The following is a 14,746-nucleotide window of genomic DNA, read 5'->3' as shown; positions in this document are numbered from 1 at the left end:
CTTTCCCTCTCCAGCCTCCGTGTCAAAACCTACTTTTAGATCCTTCACTTACACTCAAGTGTAATGGACTGATAACAGCTTCAGAAGCCATCACGGCTTCTCACTGAGAGATGACACTTTGATTATGGAATTTCAGGCATTGAGTTAAGGGATGGGGTGAGAACTTGGCGGGGCAGAGAGCCTTCTCAACGTCCATAAAGTTTCGCCCCAGGGAAATAGGCTATTTTACTCAGCTTACCAGGTTAACCCACTTGGCTGAATGCCTCCATTGGCTGACAGGAGAGAGATCTTTGGAGACCTTCACTTGGCTGTTGATATTGTCCCAGACACCACAGCATAGTCTTAGCCCGGCCGCGCCCCCCACCAGAGTTCTCAATCTCCCCAGCCCTGAGGCATCTCGAGGTGAGCACCACCCACCTGGGAGGCTCACCGTGGAAAGCCTTTTGCCGCCGCTGGATTGGACAGGAGTACTTGAACAGCAGAAGAGCCCTCTCTTGTCTTCCTGCTCACGTTCTGCTCACTTCACATTCATTCATTGGTAAATAGTATTCATGAAATATATATACAGATGCAAAATGATAATTTAGCTTAATATTAAGAGCTCTCCGTGGCTTGATCCCAGTTCCCTGTCTCACCCTTTCTCTGACTAGTCCTTTTCTTGAGTTTGCCAGGACCGTCTTTCTTTCGAAGCCCCATACTGTACTTTCCTACTTCTTTGCTTTGTTCAGACTCTGTTCCCTGCCTGAGCTCCTTTTTCTCCATGTATCCAAATCACTCCCATCCTGTGAGGCTAACTTGAACCCCCCTTCTGACCACTTTGGCCACAACGGTCTACTAGGTGTCTGAGCTCCCATAGCATTTATTGCCTCAGCCTGCATGTAGCCATTAATCAAAAATTGCCTCTGACATATGCTGTAGTCTCTTGAACACTTCCTCTTTGGGTAGAACGTATAGCCCTGAGTTGGCCTCCCTCCCTCCAGCTTATGGACATTGGAGTCAGGAGGGGACCTCTGGTCAGCAGTTTCCGGGTCAGAACTAAATGAAGTTCCTGGCAATGGACCTGCCCCTGGGTCCCCAAAGGAATTTCCTGTCGACACCCCTGCCCTCTGCCTTCCGTTTCCTCTCCTCCAGGCCTCACCTCTGAATCATGACTTTCCCTGCTAGTCCTTCCATTCTCTCTCTCCCCTCCATCCAATAAGGCTTCAGATAAGAACACTTGATGAGATCAGCTCCTGGAGACCATATTCTGCTTCAACAAGGACATGTGGTTCAGTGGCTGTAACTCTTTGCAGTTAGCCAACCAGTGACCTCAGAAGGTCATCAGCCCCTTGTCCATCCATTCATTCATTCAACATGTTCTAAGTGCATAATGTGTGCCATGCCCTGTGCTGGGCCCCAAGGACAGAGCAATGAACCGATCCCAGCCCCTGCTCTCCTTCTTCAAGCAGCTGGCCATCTAGAAGGAGATCCACGCAAGCTGTGACAGGACACAGTCTGTATGATGGGAAAGGTTTAAGGTAGCCCATGCGGATGAAATTCTGTTCTGTTGAACAATATCTGTTGAGAAGCAGGATCCACAAAACCGCTGTGTTTTGTTTTTTTTTTAAGATTTTTATTTATTTATTTGACAGAGAGAGACACAGCGAGAGAGGGAACACAGGCAGGGGGAGTGGGAGAGGGAGAAGCAGGCTTCCCAGTGAGCAGGGAGTCCGATGCGGGTCTCGATCCCAGGACCCTGGGATCATGACCTGAGCTGAAGGCAGACGCTTAACGACTGAGCCACCCAGGCACCCCAAAACTCTTTGTTCTGTAGACCTTTCCAGAGACTGTAGTTCCTTTACGGTGCACCCAAGTCTTCAAAAATCTCCGACTTTTTCCCATTGCCTGTTAAACTTTAAAAAGAGCTGGTCACATCACTTAGCAGGATTCTTCATGTATTGCAAGATAATAATTGGATCATGCTTCTAGCATTGTGCCAGGTGCTTTAACTTTGCCTAGTGTGTAAAATGATGTTGGAAAGTAATAATTCAGGCACTAACGGTCCTAGCTGTCCTACTGAACATGTGCTGGCACCAGGAGCTTTTCACAGACCTCGTGGAAGGATCTGAAGCCCAGAGGGAGCTTTCTACCATACCCCAAGCCATTAGCACATCTTTGGGCCTACGTCCCCCAGATGTCTGTTCACCTGGTGAACTTCCCTTACCGTCTTCTGGTGTCATCCCTCTCCGTTGGGAGGGACGGACCAGCCAGTTGCCCCACCCTCCTTTGGCCAAAACCTCGTGCCTCATACCCGACTCCACCGACATTCTCTCCCTTAAACTTGAATCTTCAGATGCGTCCCTGATGCTCATGTCGCCTCACTGCTGAGTTCTGAAGTAACTTCCCCCTAGGCCCTACTCTGCTTACGTTCGCACAGTTGATTACCGTGGCTTGCCAGCCAAGAACCATAACCCAAACTGTCGTTCGTTGCAACCTGGTACAGTCTTCCCATTCCTTTGTTCCGGAGCCAACAAGCTGATGCTGTCTGGAATTTGCAAATTCGGCTCAGCACTCTGTGGAAGGAGGAGAGGCTCAGACGCCAGGGCCATGGACCGTGGGACATTAGAGAAAGGAACTGTCTGACAAACAGCAAACGTGCCAAATGAATGCTTTCAGAGAAACGAGGGTTGCGTGAACACTATTGATTGTGGGCCCACTAATGGTTCAGGCTGCAAGGCTGGGCGTGACAGCTCAGCCTCACTCAGTGCCGTGATATACCGCCAAGTCAGGCCTATTTTCCGGTGTCAGCAGGGAAATGGGAGACTATTAAGGACACACCTTATCAGGAACTGAGCTCAGTGTCACTGGGGAGACGGTGGCAATTAGCATGATGGAAGCCATGAAGCAGCCCCAGCTCCGGGCCAGGTGCGGAAGAAATTAGTAGGAAACCTCTTAGCTGACAGGTCAGCTTTGGCCCCAACAGGGAGAGGGCCCTGAGCAAATGCTGATGCTCCCTGTTCTCTGGCTGGAAAGATCTCCACCCCCTCTAGTTACCTTTGGGTCTGCTCTCTGCACACACATTTGCTGGGGGGCGTCTATCTAGTCTCCCTGCCCCAATTACAGAAGCAATAATGACCCGTCTCCTTTGAATGGTGCTCTCACGTTTAGTATGTCAGGCAGGCAGTAGAGTCAAGGGTCCAAGTTTTGGAGGCTGGAGTATCTGGGACAAATGGGTGAGTAAGTCAGCCACTATCTTTCTCTCTGGGGCCCTCCAGCTGGAGGGAGTGAGCGTGTGAGGGGCCTTCTTTTGAAGAAATTCCCACACGAGTGTCATCGCTTCTCTGCCCTCCCATTCCAAACACACACAAGGTCAAGGAAATGGATATGGCCCATAAGCTAGGAGACCCATTCCCTGATCTACTTGAGTTTGCTGTGTGGCCTCAGAAAAATCCACTTGTCTCTCTGAGCTTTGGTTTTCTCTACTATAAAATGAGGCCACTACTAGATGATCTCTGAGTTAATCCAGGACCTCCAAGAAGCAGACACCAAGGGGGGTTGAACATACTAGGATATTATGAGGAAAAATGCCTGTGAGAGAAAATGTGGAGGAAGCTGAGAAGGGCTGGGGGAGCCCTCCGACCAGGATGCTAGTCTGACTCTGAATCAAGAAATGGGAGGAGGATGCTTTAGTGGAAGCATCTCAGACTAGCCCTAAATCTAAGGAACATTCAGCAAGGCCATCGGGGAGTCGTTGGGCCAAAGACGGCTGTCAGAGGAGTCCAGTGTCTCCCAGGGACAGGTCTGCCTTAGCATCTGTGCTGTTCTCTGTCCTCTGGGAGCAGCCAGTGGGGAGTGAGTGTGGCCTCGCAGTAAACACAGGGATGGATTTCAGAGCAAGCAGCTGTGGCCTCCTGTGGTGGGAAGTCTACAAGGCACATTCTTTTGGCCACAGGAAAGCACCCCGTATGCTCTGCTGCCCGGTGGTCTAAGAACCCTAGAGATAGGCCAGCAGACCCAGACCCACGTCGCCCCGAGGGGGTCTGGCTGGGCACTGTGTATAGCACCTGCTCTCGGGCACTCCCTGATGGCAAAGTTGGCAGGATGTTTGTGTTCATGTGACATGCTGGGATCAAATGCTTCCTGTCTCTCCTATTTTTGGCCTTGCTTTGGTCCTCAGAGAAGGGAAGTAGGGGCTCCAGTTTCACCACTGTCATCTTTGTTTGAAGTGAAGCCAGACAATAGAGGCCCTACCCTGATTACGTTTGTCCTGCCTTTCCTGGATGCCCCCCAGCCTGGACCCTCCGTGCACAAGGCCACATGGCCACACGTGGGAAGCTGTATGCCTTTGAGCTTTGGGTGGGTCTGGGCTCAGAAAAACCTAGATCTGAGTTTCTGTTCCCCGTCTTCCTGGCTGCGTAACCCTGAGCAAATGGCCACCTCGGTGAGCCCTGACACTCTCATGGATAAAAGGAGGGAAATCATACCTACGTCTTAGGGTCATTGTGAGAATTCAATAAGACAAGGCACATAAAGCCTTTAGCCCAGTGTGACACCTAGTACATGTTCAACAAATGACACTTATTAGTGGCATCACCTCCTAAACACCTGCTGTCCGTATCGTCATGATTGCCCTCAATATTATCCTCTGATGAGAGATAATAAGGTCTCAGAAATGTCTCCTGTGCTCAAGAAGCATTCAGACAAGGACAAGAACACGTAGAAAGCCACACTGAGATTAGCGGCTAAGTTGTGGGGCTGGCTCGGGAAGTTCGTCACAGTCGGGGCTGTCTCGTTCATTCCGTGACTTCTATGGGACTTCCCTCTCGTGTCTGCGCTCCTGGCTTCCTGAGCTCCCAGGCAATGTCTTAGGCCCAGCACACCGTGATGTGCAGAGATGGTGATCCTGGCCTGCGGAGTATACATTCCAGTCACTGAAAGAACCGGAAAGAAGAGTGCAGGGTGCAGGTCGGGGTGATGACAGACAGAGCAGGAGGAAGAGGGTGGGCTGGCGAGGCCGGGTGATGAAGGGCCTTGTAAACCCTATTAAGGAATTGGACTTGATCCTGAGGGCAACGGCTGGTGCCCTTGATGGGTTTCAAGTAGGAGAGCGATGTAATCAGATTTGTCTGATGGCTTCAGAGCAATTTACCCAAGTTAACCCCCTTCCCCGGGGAAAACCTGTGCCCTGGAGAGGAAGATATGAAGAGAAAGGATTGGAATTGCACCCACCCCTTAAGAGCACTGCCCACGCAAACTTTCCCTGACCTGTCCTCCGTCTGACAAAGGCCCCGAGGCCGGCTGGAGAGGAGCCTTGTTGATTACTCACAATTCCCTTCCCGAGAGGACAGGCGCTGATGTGTTTTCTCTTGATAACACTGGCTCCTTTCGAGCAATAGGACTTCCTGTCTGATCGGAGAGCAATTACTGTACCTCCAAAGAGAAAACGCTTTAAACAAAGCCAGTTTTAGCCCTCCATGATAATGGAGACGTTTGCTCGCTGATCTACCATTAGCCCTGAGTTTAAGGAAGAATGGGCACTTAGGACTCCCAGTGACCAGAATGATGTCTCCAGATCTGTTTGGTAAAAGATTCCAGGGGCCAAAGGGAAAGGGGATTTTTCCCCAGGGAATCTTCCCCCCACCCCTCATGCCAGCCTGGGCCTGGAGCTCCTGGCTTTCCTGCTCCCCACCCCTCAGCAGGGGCCAGAGGCCTATGAAGAACAAGTTGCTTTGATCAACTCAGGGCAGGTCCAAGCTGCTCTGGTCAAGCTCGGTGGCCCTTGGTCTGTTTACATCAGTGGATCATGAGGAAATCTGCATGAAGACAAATTGTTACCCAACAGCCATCAGTAAAAACTGCCTTTTTTCCATACCTTGGGAGAACGTGAAAACTGAAAAGTTCACCCCTAGATGGGCACTCCTACCAGAGATCATCGGTTGTTTTCACTTTCTTTCCAGTATCAGCTGGAATATCCCTCACTCTTTGATTGCCACTTTAAGACCGAGAGAAAGATAAGTGGATAATAGTAATTAGTTAACACTTGCTTAGCACGTGCACTGTGCCAGACCCCACTCTAAGTACCGTATGTATACTTGTGCAGGGCAATTCTCCCAAAGATCCTATGACACAGATAGTGGTTGTTTTGTTTTGTTTTGTTTTAAGTAGGCTCCATGTGTCTCGGGCCCGATGTGGGGCTTGATCTCATGACCCTGAGATCATGACCCTGAGATCAAGACCTGAGCTGAGATCAAGTCTGAGCCACCCAGGCGCCCCAACACAGGTACTATTATTATTCCCATTTTTATTTATTTATTTATTTTTTAAAGATTTTATTTATTTATTTGACAGAGAGAGACACAGCGAGAGAGGGAACACAAGCAGGGGGAGTGGGAGAGGGAGAAGCAGGCTTCCCGCGGAGCAGGGAGCCCGATGCGGGGCCCGATCCCAGGACCCTGGGATCATGACCTGAGCCGAAGGCAGACGCTCAACCGACCGAGCCACCCAGGCGCCCCTATTCCCATTTTTAAATGAGATAACTAGAGCATATTCCAGAACCCATGGATATATTATGGTATGGCAAGGGTGGAGATTAAGTGTATAGTTGGAATTAAGGTTGCTGACCAACTGACCTTGAGATGGGGAGAGTATCCTGGATTATCCAGTTGGGCCCAATGTGATCACAAGGTCCTTTACAAGTGAGAGTCAGGGTCAAGTTTGAAGATGCAACCCTGCTGGCTTTGAAGGTGGAGGAAGAGGACCACAAGCCAAGGGATTCAGGGAACCTCTGGGTTCTCTCCCAGAGCCTTCCAGAAGGAATGCAGCCCTCTACCATTGATGTTAGACCCTTGAGACCCATTTCAGGCTTCTGAGTTCCAGAATGGGAAGATAATAAATTGGTAGTGTTTTAAGCCATTAAGTTTGTGGTCATTTGTAACAGCAACCACAGGAAATGAACACACGGTATTGAGTGTACAGTAGTAAACACAATAAACACGGGCTTTAAGAGCTGGCTGGATATTGCCAATGTTTGCGGACTCCGGGTTCGGTCAGCAGTTCCTAAAGCACATTAGGCAGTGGGAGCTCTGCCCTTTCTGGAGCCCAGGGCCCTGCTGGTGGTGCTCCGTGCTTTCCTTGCCCTATTTAACTTAACTCCTTTGGCTTAACAGAAAATAGTAAGTATTTTCTAGTGTTTGGGACCATACTAAGTGTTTTGTATATATACCTAATTTCACCCTGACTACAGACTCTGAGAGATATTTGTATCCCCATTTACCAGATGAAGAAAGTGAGACTCTGAGAGGATAAGTGACTCTCCTAAGGGCACACACGACAAGTAAGTGGCAAGTGTGAGCCCCAGGCATCTGACTCTAAACCCCTCCACACTGTCAGCTGAACAGCTTCCGTTCCACCGCGTGTGGCAGCCCGCGTGGGCCGGGCGTGGCAGCTCCACCCCACCGCCCCCCCCCATTCACATCTGAGGGCAGTGGCAGGGCCCCGAGCATGGGTTCCAGTAAGAGGGTGGAGTCCCCCCTGTTCGGGCAAACACTGTTCCTACCCATGAGCACAGAAGGGTGTTTTTCAGACAGAAGCCTGGCGGAGGCTGAGATAAGCGTGATTCAGGACAGCTCATGAGGAGCTGTTCTGGATAAAAACGCTTGGCAGAACGAGCGGACTGGGGCAGCTCTGCGTGGTACTGGAGACTGCATGCCAAGCGCAGGGTGAGCGAGGGGTGCTGTTTCTCCGGGAGCTCTGGGTCCAGAAATGGCCCCTGAGGAAGCTGGGACTCAGATCTACTCTACTCCAGGCCTTCACGTCTAGCCAGCCTCATGCCTCCCCAGAGAGGGCTGTGTTCCCATCACGCGAGGGCAACTTGATCTGGCCCTCGGCAGATTGTTTAACCCTCACGACGATCATGTGGGGTCCATTCTCTTATCACCACTTTACAAATGGGGAAACTGAGGCTCAGGAAGGGGACTTCCCAAGGCCACACAGCCAGTAAACAGAGAGCCTGGTGTCCCCTGTTCCAAAGCACGTGCTGGCGCCGAAGTCGGGGACGCGCTGACGACTGAGATCATTAATGAGGTTGCCTGATTCGTTACCTAAAAAGGAGATGGGGGAGGGAGGGGTGATCTCTGGCTGCTCCCGTTTCTCAGGTGGTCCTGGCTCTGAGCCGCGCCTGCTCACCTGCCCGGGAACCGGCCGTGGAGACGGCAAGGCTCCGGCCAGCAAAGGGTGTGTGTCTGTGGGGCGAGCTGCACTATCACAGTGAAGCGGAGCGGGGAGGAAGTGACTCAGTCATCAAAGGCCTGGTCTTCCTCGGGGAACTGTCCCTAATCACAATTATCCCGCTACAATAATACCATTTCAGAGAGACTGTGAGCCGGGGCACTGTGTAGCCATGTAAACTGCTTCCTGTATCTGCCAAACCCAACAGCATTGGGCAATTAATAGAATCCAGCTAGGCCTCCGGCTCTGATAAGGCCAGAGCAGCGCTGCCACTGGCCTTGTTGTTCTAGTGACGAATAGCCCGCACACCGCAAAGTCATTCCATTCCCTCCCAGGGACGTGCGGGGCCACGGTGGCCTGGGGCCCCCAGGAGGCCGGGGACAGCCATGCACCACCTTCTGCTCCATTTGACTTTTCATGGAGATAAAAATGACTTTCATTCTCCGGCTAAACAAAAAGTCATGACTCTTCAGGTCACCCCAGGACCCTCGTCGGGGAATTGATGATTTGGGATTGAGCAGGACCCCTGCAGCGTAGAACAAGGACCCACAGACAAGAAAGCAGTTCATGAGGTGGCTCAAGAGAAGAAGGAATTAGAGAAAGTTAATACAGTGTAACCTCTAGATCATCCCAGGCTCTAGGATTTTAAGAGCCACCTCAGATCCTTATAATAAACTGCTTTGCAGGGCATAGAGAAGGGCTTTAGAAAATGGCCTAGCCCCACAGAGATTCTCTGTGGCTCTTGGGCTACTGTTGGGAAGCAACACTTCACAGGGCCAGGGCCTTCCCGAATCCCGGGGTGAAAGTGGTTTGACATGATGGTGACCCATGGGCCACGGCCTAGATTTTGCTGCCCAGAGCTCCAGGTCCAATGGGGTGCAAGCATATTAAAACATCGGAATGCAAACTGGTGCAGCCACTATGGAAAGCAGTATGGGAGTTCTTCAAAGAACTAAAAATAGCAATTCCACTCTGGGTATTTATCCAAAGGAAGTAGAAACAATAACTTGAAAATATATGTACCCCTGTGTTCATTGCAGCATTGTTTACAATAGCCAAGATATGGAAGCAACCCAGGTGTCCACTGAGGAATGGATGGATAGAGATGTTTTATTATTTATTTATTTTGTTTATTTATTTTTTTAGAAAGAGAGAGAGCTGGGGAGGGGCAGAGGGAGATGGAGAGGGAGACAATCTCAAGCAGACTCTGCTGAGCACAGACCACCAAGTGGGGCTCAATCTCACGACCCTGAGATCATGACCTGAGTCAAAATCAAGAGTAGGATGCTTAACCGACTGAGCCACCCAGGCACCCTGAGATGTTATTTATATATATTATATATACATATATTTTATATATATGTAATGGAATACTATTTGGCCATAAAAAAAGAAGGAAATCTTGCCATTTATGACAACATGGATAGACCCTGAAGGCGTTATGCTAAGTACAATAAGTCAGACAGAGAAAGACAAATACTGTATGAGTTCACTTATATGTGGAATCTAAAAACAAACAAACAAACTCAAGTTCATAGATGCAAGAACAGATTGGTGGTTGCCAGAGGCAGGGAGTGGGGGTGGGCAAAATGGGTGAAGGTGGTCAAAGGTACAAACTTTCAGTTATAAAATAAGTAAGGGGATGTAATGTACAGCATTGTGACTATAGTAAATGCTACTGTATTGTATATTTGAAAATTGCTAAGAGTAGATCTTGAAAGTTCTCATCACAAAAAAAAAATTTGTGGGGCACCTAGTTGGTTCAGTCAGTAGAGCATGTGACTCTTGATCTCGGGGTCATGAGTTCAAGCCCCATGTTGGGTATAGAGCTTACTTAATTAAAGATAAATAAATAAATAAATAAAATAAACCAAGAAAAAATCTGTAATTATATGTGACGATAGATGTTAACTAGGCTTACCATGGTCATTTCACAATATATACAAATATCAAATCATTATGTTGTAGACCTGAAACTAATATAATGTTATTATTACACTGTATTATGATATGTTAACTAATCTAATATTAACTAATATAATGTTAACTAATATGATGTTATTATTATATTGTATTATAATATGTTAACTAATCTAATATTAACTAATAAATGTTAACCAATATGATGTTAACTAGTATAATGTCAATTACATCTCAGTTAAAAGGAAAAAACACTGCTCTTCCCACTTTCCTATTTTCTTTCTGGTGACCAGCACCCTCATTTCTTGTCAGTGGGTAGGGCGCACTCATCTTCTTACCAAGGATCAAATGTCTGCATTCTCTGGGGTAAAAGCTGACTAATAAGTTTGACTCGTTTGGGACGCTTAAGCCAAATTCCCAAGAAGTCACGGCTGGTTGAGTCAAAGGTGTGATTCTGACTCTCTTCTCAAGGGGAGTGACTCTATAGCTTGCTCAGTTTCCTCCTCCCAAGAATAATGCAAATGAAGGCAAAGGGATTTTTGCCCTGAGCTAGGCCAGATGAACCTTTGGGGAGGAGGGAGTGAGGCCAGAGGATGTGGGTGTTTTAAAATTGGCTCTCATTTTGCGGGAAGACTCTCTCCCAAGGTGACTTGCAAATTGTACTCAAATGTAGTAATTTCCCCCAGTTTGGGTGTTTGGTGTTGTTAGTTGCTGTTCTGTGGGGGCCCATTCTGATGTACTTTCTTGGGAGAAATTTCTTTTAATGGTCTAAGAGTGTTTATGCTCTAATAGGAGGGGGGGAGGGTGGGGGGAGGGAGGGGGGAGGCAGATGGGCACAGGGCGCTGTAACACAATGCATAATAGTTTGGTGGTTAGGATTTGAGTCCCAGCTCTATACTTCCTAGCTGTGCAATGGGGCAAATGATTTTAACTTCTCTCAGTCTCAGTCTCCTGGTGTAATTATAGGACTTAATGCCCAAGATTGTTGTGAGGATTAAGTGGCCATGCCTACAAAGTAGTTAGTTCAGTCCTTGGTGCATGTAAGTGCTCGATACCCACATATTGAGCTTCTAATGGCTTTTAATTGTTTTGTTATATTAGATTATCTCTCTCCCCTACTAGCAGCATCCAGATCTTTCTCACGAACAGCGGGCCCATGAAACATCCCTCACTAGATGTTAGAATGCAATCTATGACCACACCCAGGCCAGTCTTGAACACCTCCTGGAAACAGAAGACTCACTGCTTAACTAGGGTGGCTCATTTCATTTTCAGAAAGTTCTGGTTGATGGATACTTCTTCCTGTCATTGAGTCAAAGTTTGTCTCTCTGGGGCCATCATTTGGTTCTTGCTGTGCTCTCCAGAACCGTCGGAAATTTAAGTCCAGTCTCTGTGGTTTTCTATGTGGAAACGCTTCAAACATTTGAAGAGCTGGCACACCGCTTCTGAGACATCTCCCCCCAGAAAGCTTGAGTCCTTCACAAGGCTGGCTACTCTCATTGGAACCTCCTCCCCTCCCTGACCCACCGACCCACGTATCACTTTCTCTCTAGTAGAAGGGTGAGTTCAAAGAAACCAGAAGACTCATTCAGTTAGCTGGAAACACATTGCAAGTTTCACTTTTTTTGGTATGGAGGTGAATTTCCATGTCAATGGCACTGAAACAGCTGGAGGTGGTTGATAAATGGGAGCTGGTTCTAGATATCAAGTGCGCCCCAATGTCCAGTGGCTGGTGGAGCATTTCCTTCACCGGAAGTACTGGAGGTAGCTTGAATGGAAAGATGAGAGGGCCCCTCGGAGGTAGAGCTTATGGCTCAGCCTCCCCAAGGCCAGGCAGCAGGTGGGGCCAGATAACCGCTAGATAATGGCCTCAAGAAGCCACAGGAAGGCCAGCACTAATCTCTCAGACCCTGTTGTGTGAGCATCTGGAATCTGGGCAAGGGATGCTCCAGCCTTTGAACTTCCCACTCGCTCCTCTACATACGACAGCTGCTTCAGAAGATAATATTCTGTCTCTGTCACATCTAGTTCAAAGGGGATAGCTAATCTTGACTTTCAGTTGCTACCTAATGAAGATTTTAATCCAGATCCCTTGGCCCAGTGACATGCCGCACAATAATTACTACAACACATATTTGAGCCTCAAGTTACTTTGTCTGGTGTTTTGCCCTGTCCTTCACTCTCGCACTAATACCACACTCACGACTTCTGACACCAGATGTGTGGGTTTATGCCCACACCAACTAATTCTTTCACACCAGCCAGGTGTCCTACAATTCAGTTCAGTTCTGACACTACCTACCAAAGCTACAAGTTAAGGGCTCAGTCCCACAAGACTGTCCCCATTTCAGACATCAGTGGCAAATCCCAGGGTGCCCTCAGTATTTATGACTGACTTATAAGTTGGGGTTCCCCAGCCCTCTCTTTGGGTTTGATAATTTGCAAGACCGGCTTATAGAACTCTGGAAAATACCTATTTATGTTTACTGGTTTATTATATAAAAGAGAATATGATTAGGACACAGATGAATAGCTCAATGAAGGACGAGGTTGGGAAGGGTCCTGGGTACAGAGCTTCTGTCACTGTGGAGTTGGGGTGTGTCACCCTTCCTGCACATGGATGTGTTCACCATCCTGAAAGCTCTTTGAACCCGTATTTTCAGGATTTTTATGGAGGCTTCAACACATTGGCATGATCAATCATTCATTCAATCTTCAGCCCCTCTCCCCTCCCGGAGGATGGGAGATGGGGCTGAAAGTTCTAAGCTTCTAATCATGGCTTGGTCTTTCTAGTGACCAGTTCCCATCCAGGAGCCCATCAAGAGTCACCTTATTAGGGCGCCTGGGTGGCTCAGTCGGTTGAGCGACTGCCTTCGGCTCAGGTCATGATCCTGGAGTCCCAGGATCGAGTCCCACATCGGGCTCCCTGCTCGGCGGGGAGTCTGCTTCTCCCTCTGACCCTCCCCCCTCTCATGTGCTCTCTCTTTCTCATTCTCTCTGTCAAATAATAAATAAAATCTTAAAAAAAAAAAAAAGAGTCACCTTATTAGAACAAAAGACATTCCTATCATTCCAGAAACTCCTAGGGACTTAGGAGCTCTGTATCAGGAACTGGGATCAAAAAACAAGTATTAGAACAAAAGATGCTCCTAGTATTCTTATCATTTAGGAAATTACAAGGGTTTTAGGAGCTTTGTATTGGAACCAGAATCAGAGGCCAATGCACATATTTTCTATGATTTCACACACATCCTGGGCTCTTAGAAAGCGATTATTCATTCATTTTTCCATCCATCCATTCATTCAACAACTTGTTTCTGAGTCCCAATCTTGTGCCAGGCACTGTGGTGCACATGGAACTATAATGGTGAGCAGGACTGCGGGCATCTGGATGGTCAGTCAGTTACATGTCTGACTTCAGCTCAGGTCATGACCTCAGGGTCCTGGGATGGAGCTTGGTAGTGGGCTCCCCACTCAGCAGGGAATCTCCTTGTCTCTCTCCCTTCTGCCCCTCCCCCTGCTCATGCTCTCTCTCTCTCAAATAAATAAATAAAATCTTAAAAAAAAATAGTGAGCAAGACAAGCCAGATTCATCCTGGATAGAACTTAAGATCCAAGTGGCAGAGAAAGATATTAATTATATAATCATTCACATGCCACAGAACAACAAACCATTTGAAAGATTATAATGAAAAGAAGCAAAATTCTTTTTTAAAAAATATTTAATTAATTTATTTATTTAGAGAGAGAGTGCGGGAGAAGGGGAGGGGCAGAAGGAGAGGGAGAGAGAGAATCGCAAGCGGAATCCATACTCAGTGCAGAGCCCCATTCAGGCCTCAATCTCACAACCCTGACTGAGATCATGACCTGAGCCAAAATCAAGAGCTGGGCGCCCAACCAACTGAGCCACCCAGGTGCCCCAAGAAGCAAAGTTTTGAAGAAGCTATTCACAAAGGATCTAATCTCGGTCTGTGGAAATCAGAGAAGGCCTGAGAGAGTCCCCAAGGAGACAGTGGATATCCAGGTTAATAGTGCTATAACCCTCCACACTTCCCAGAGGCCTCACATGGTCCTCAACACATAGTAGGTGCTTAATAAATATTTGTCGATGCAGGAATGTATATATGAACTGACCATGTTTTTTCTTTATTTATTTAACCAAGTTGTTCTTGATTAAAGTGATAGCCTGAATGGAGTTTTGTATCTGGGCAGTTCTCTAGAGATGATGTAATGCTTTCACATGCATAACTTCATGATCCTCAAGCACCCTTGAGTAGTGGGAAGGATGGGTATTATTTTCTGTGTTTCATGGGCAAGAGAGCTGACAGGGAGGAAGTCTGGTGGGTAAAGCATGCTCTTGAGTCCTACAGTCCTGGCATAAACTCCACCTCTTAGCAGCTGTGGGAGGCCTGTGAGCAAACATGGAGTACAACATCTTTGCCATATTTATCCCCAGGCCTGGTGCGCTCCCGAATTAAAGTTCACACTGGAGGGCTCCAGAGTGATGACTGTTTAGGGCTTTCTTAGGGGCTTGTGAGAACAGTGGCCCATATGAATACATTCTGAACCAGGGTCGGCTTCCCAGGAAGAAAGATGTGGTTCTTCAACCTTGGCAGAAACC

Source organism: Mirounga angustirostris, unplaced genomic scaffold (genome assembly GCF_029215605.1).
Source record: "Mirounga angustirostris isolate CCGP_5_RB_7025 unplaced genomic scaffold, mMirAng1.0.hap1 SCAF_13, whole genome shotgun sequence".
NCBI lineage: Eukaryota > Metazoa > Chordata > Mammalia > Carnivora > Phocidae > Mirounga > Mirounga angustirostris.
Note: the sequence above shows the minus strand (reverse complement) of the source record.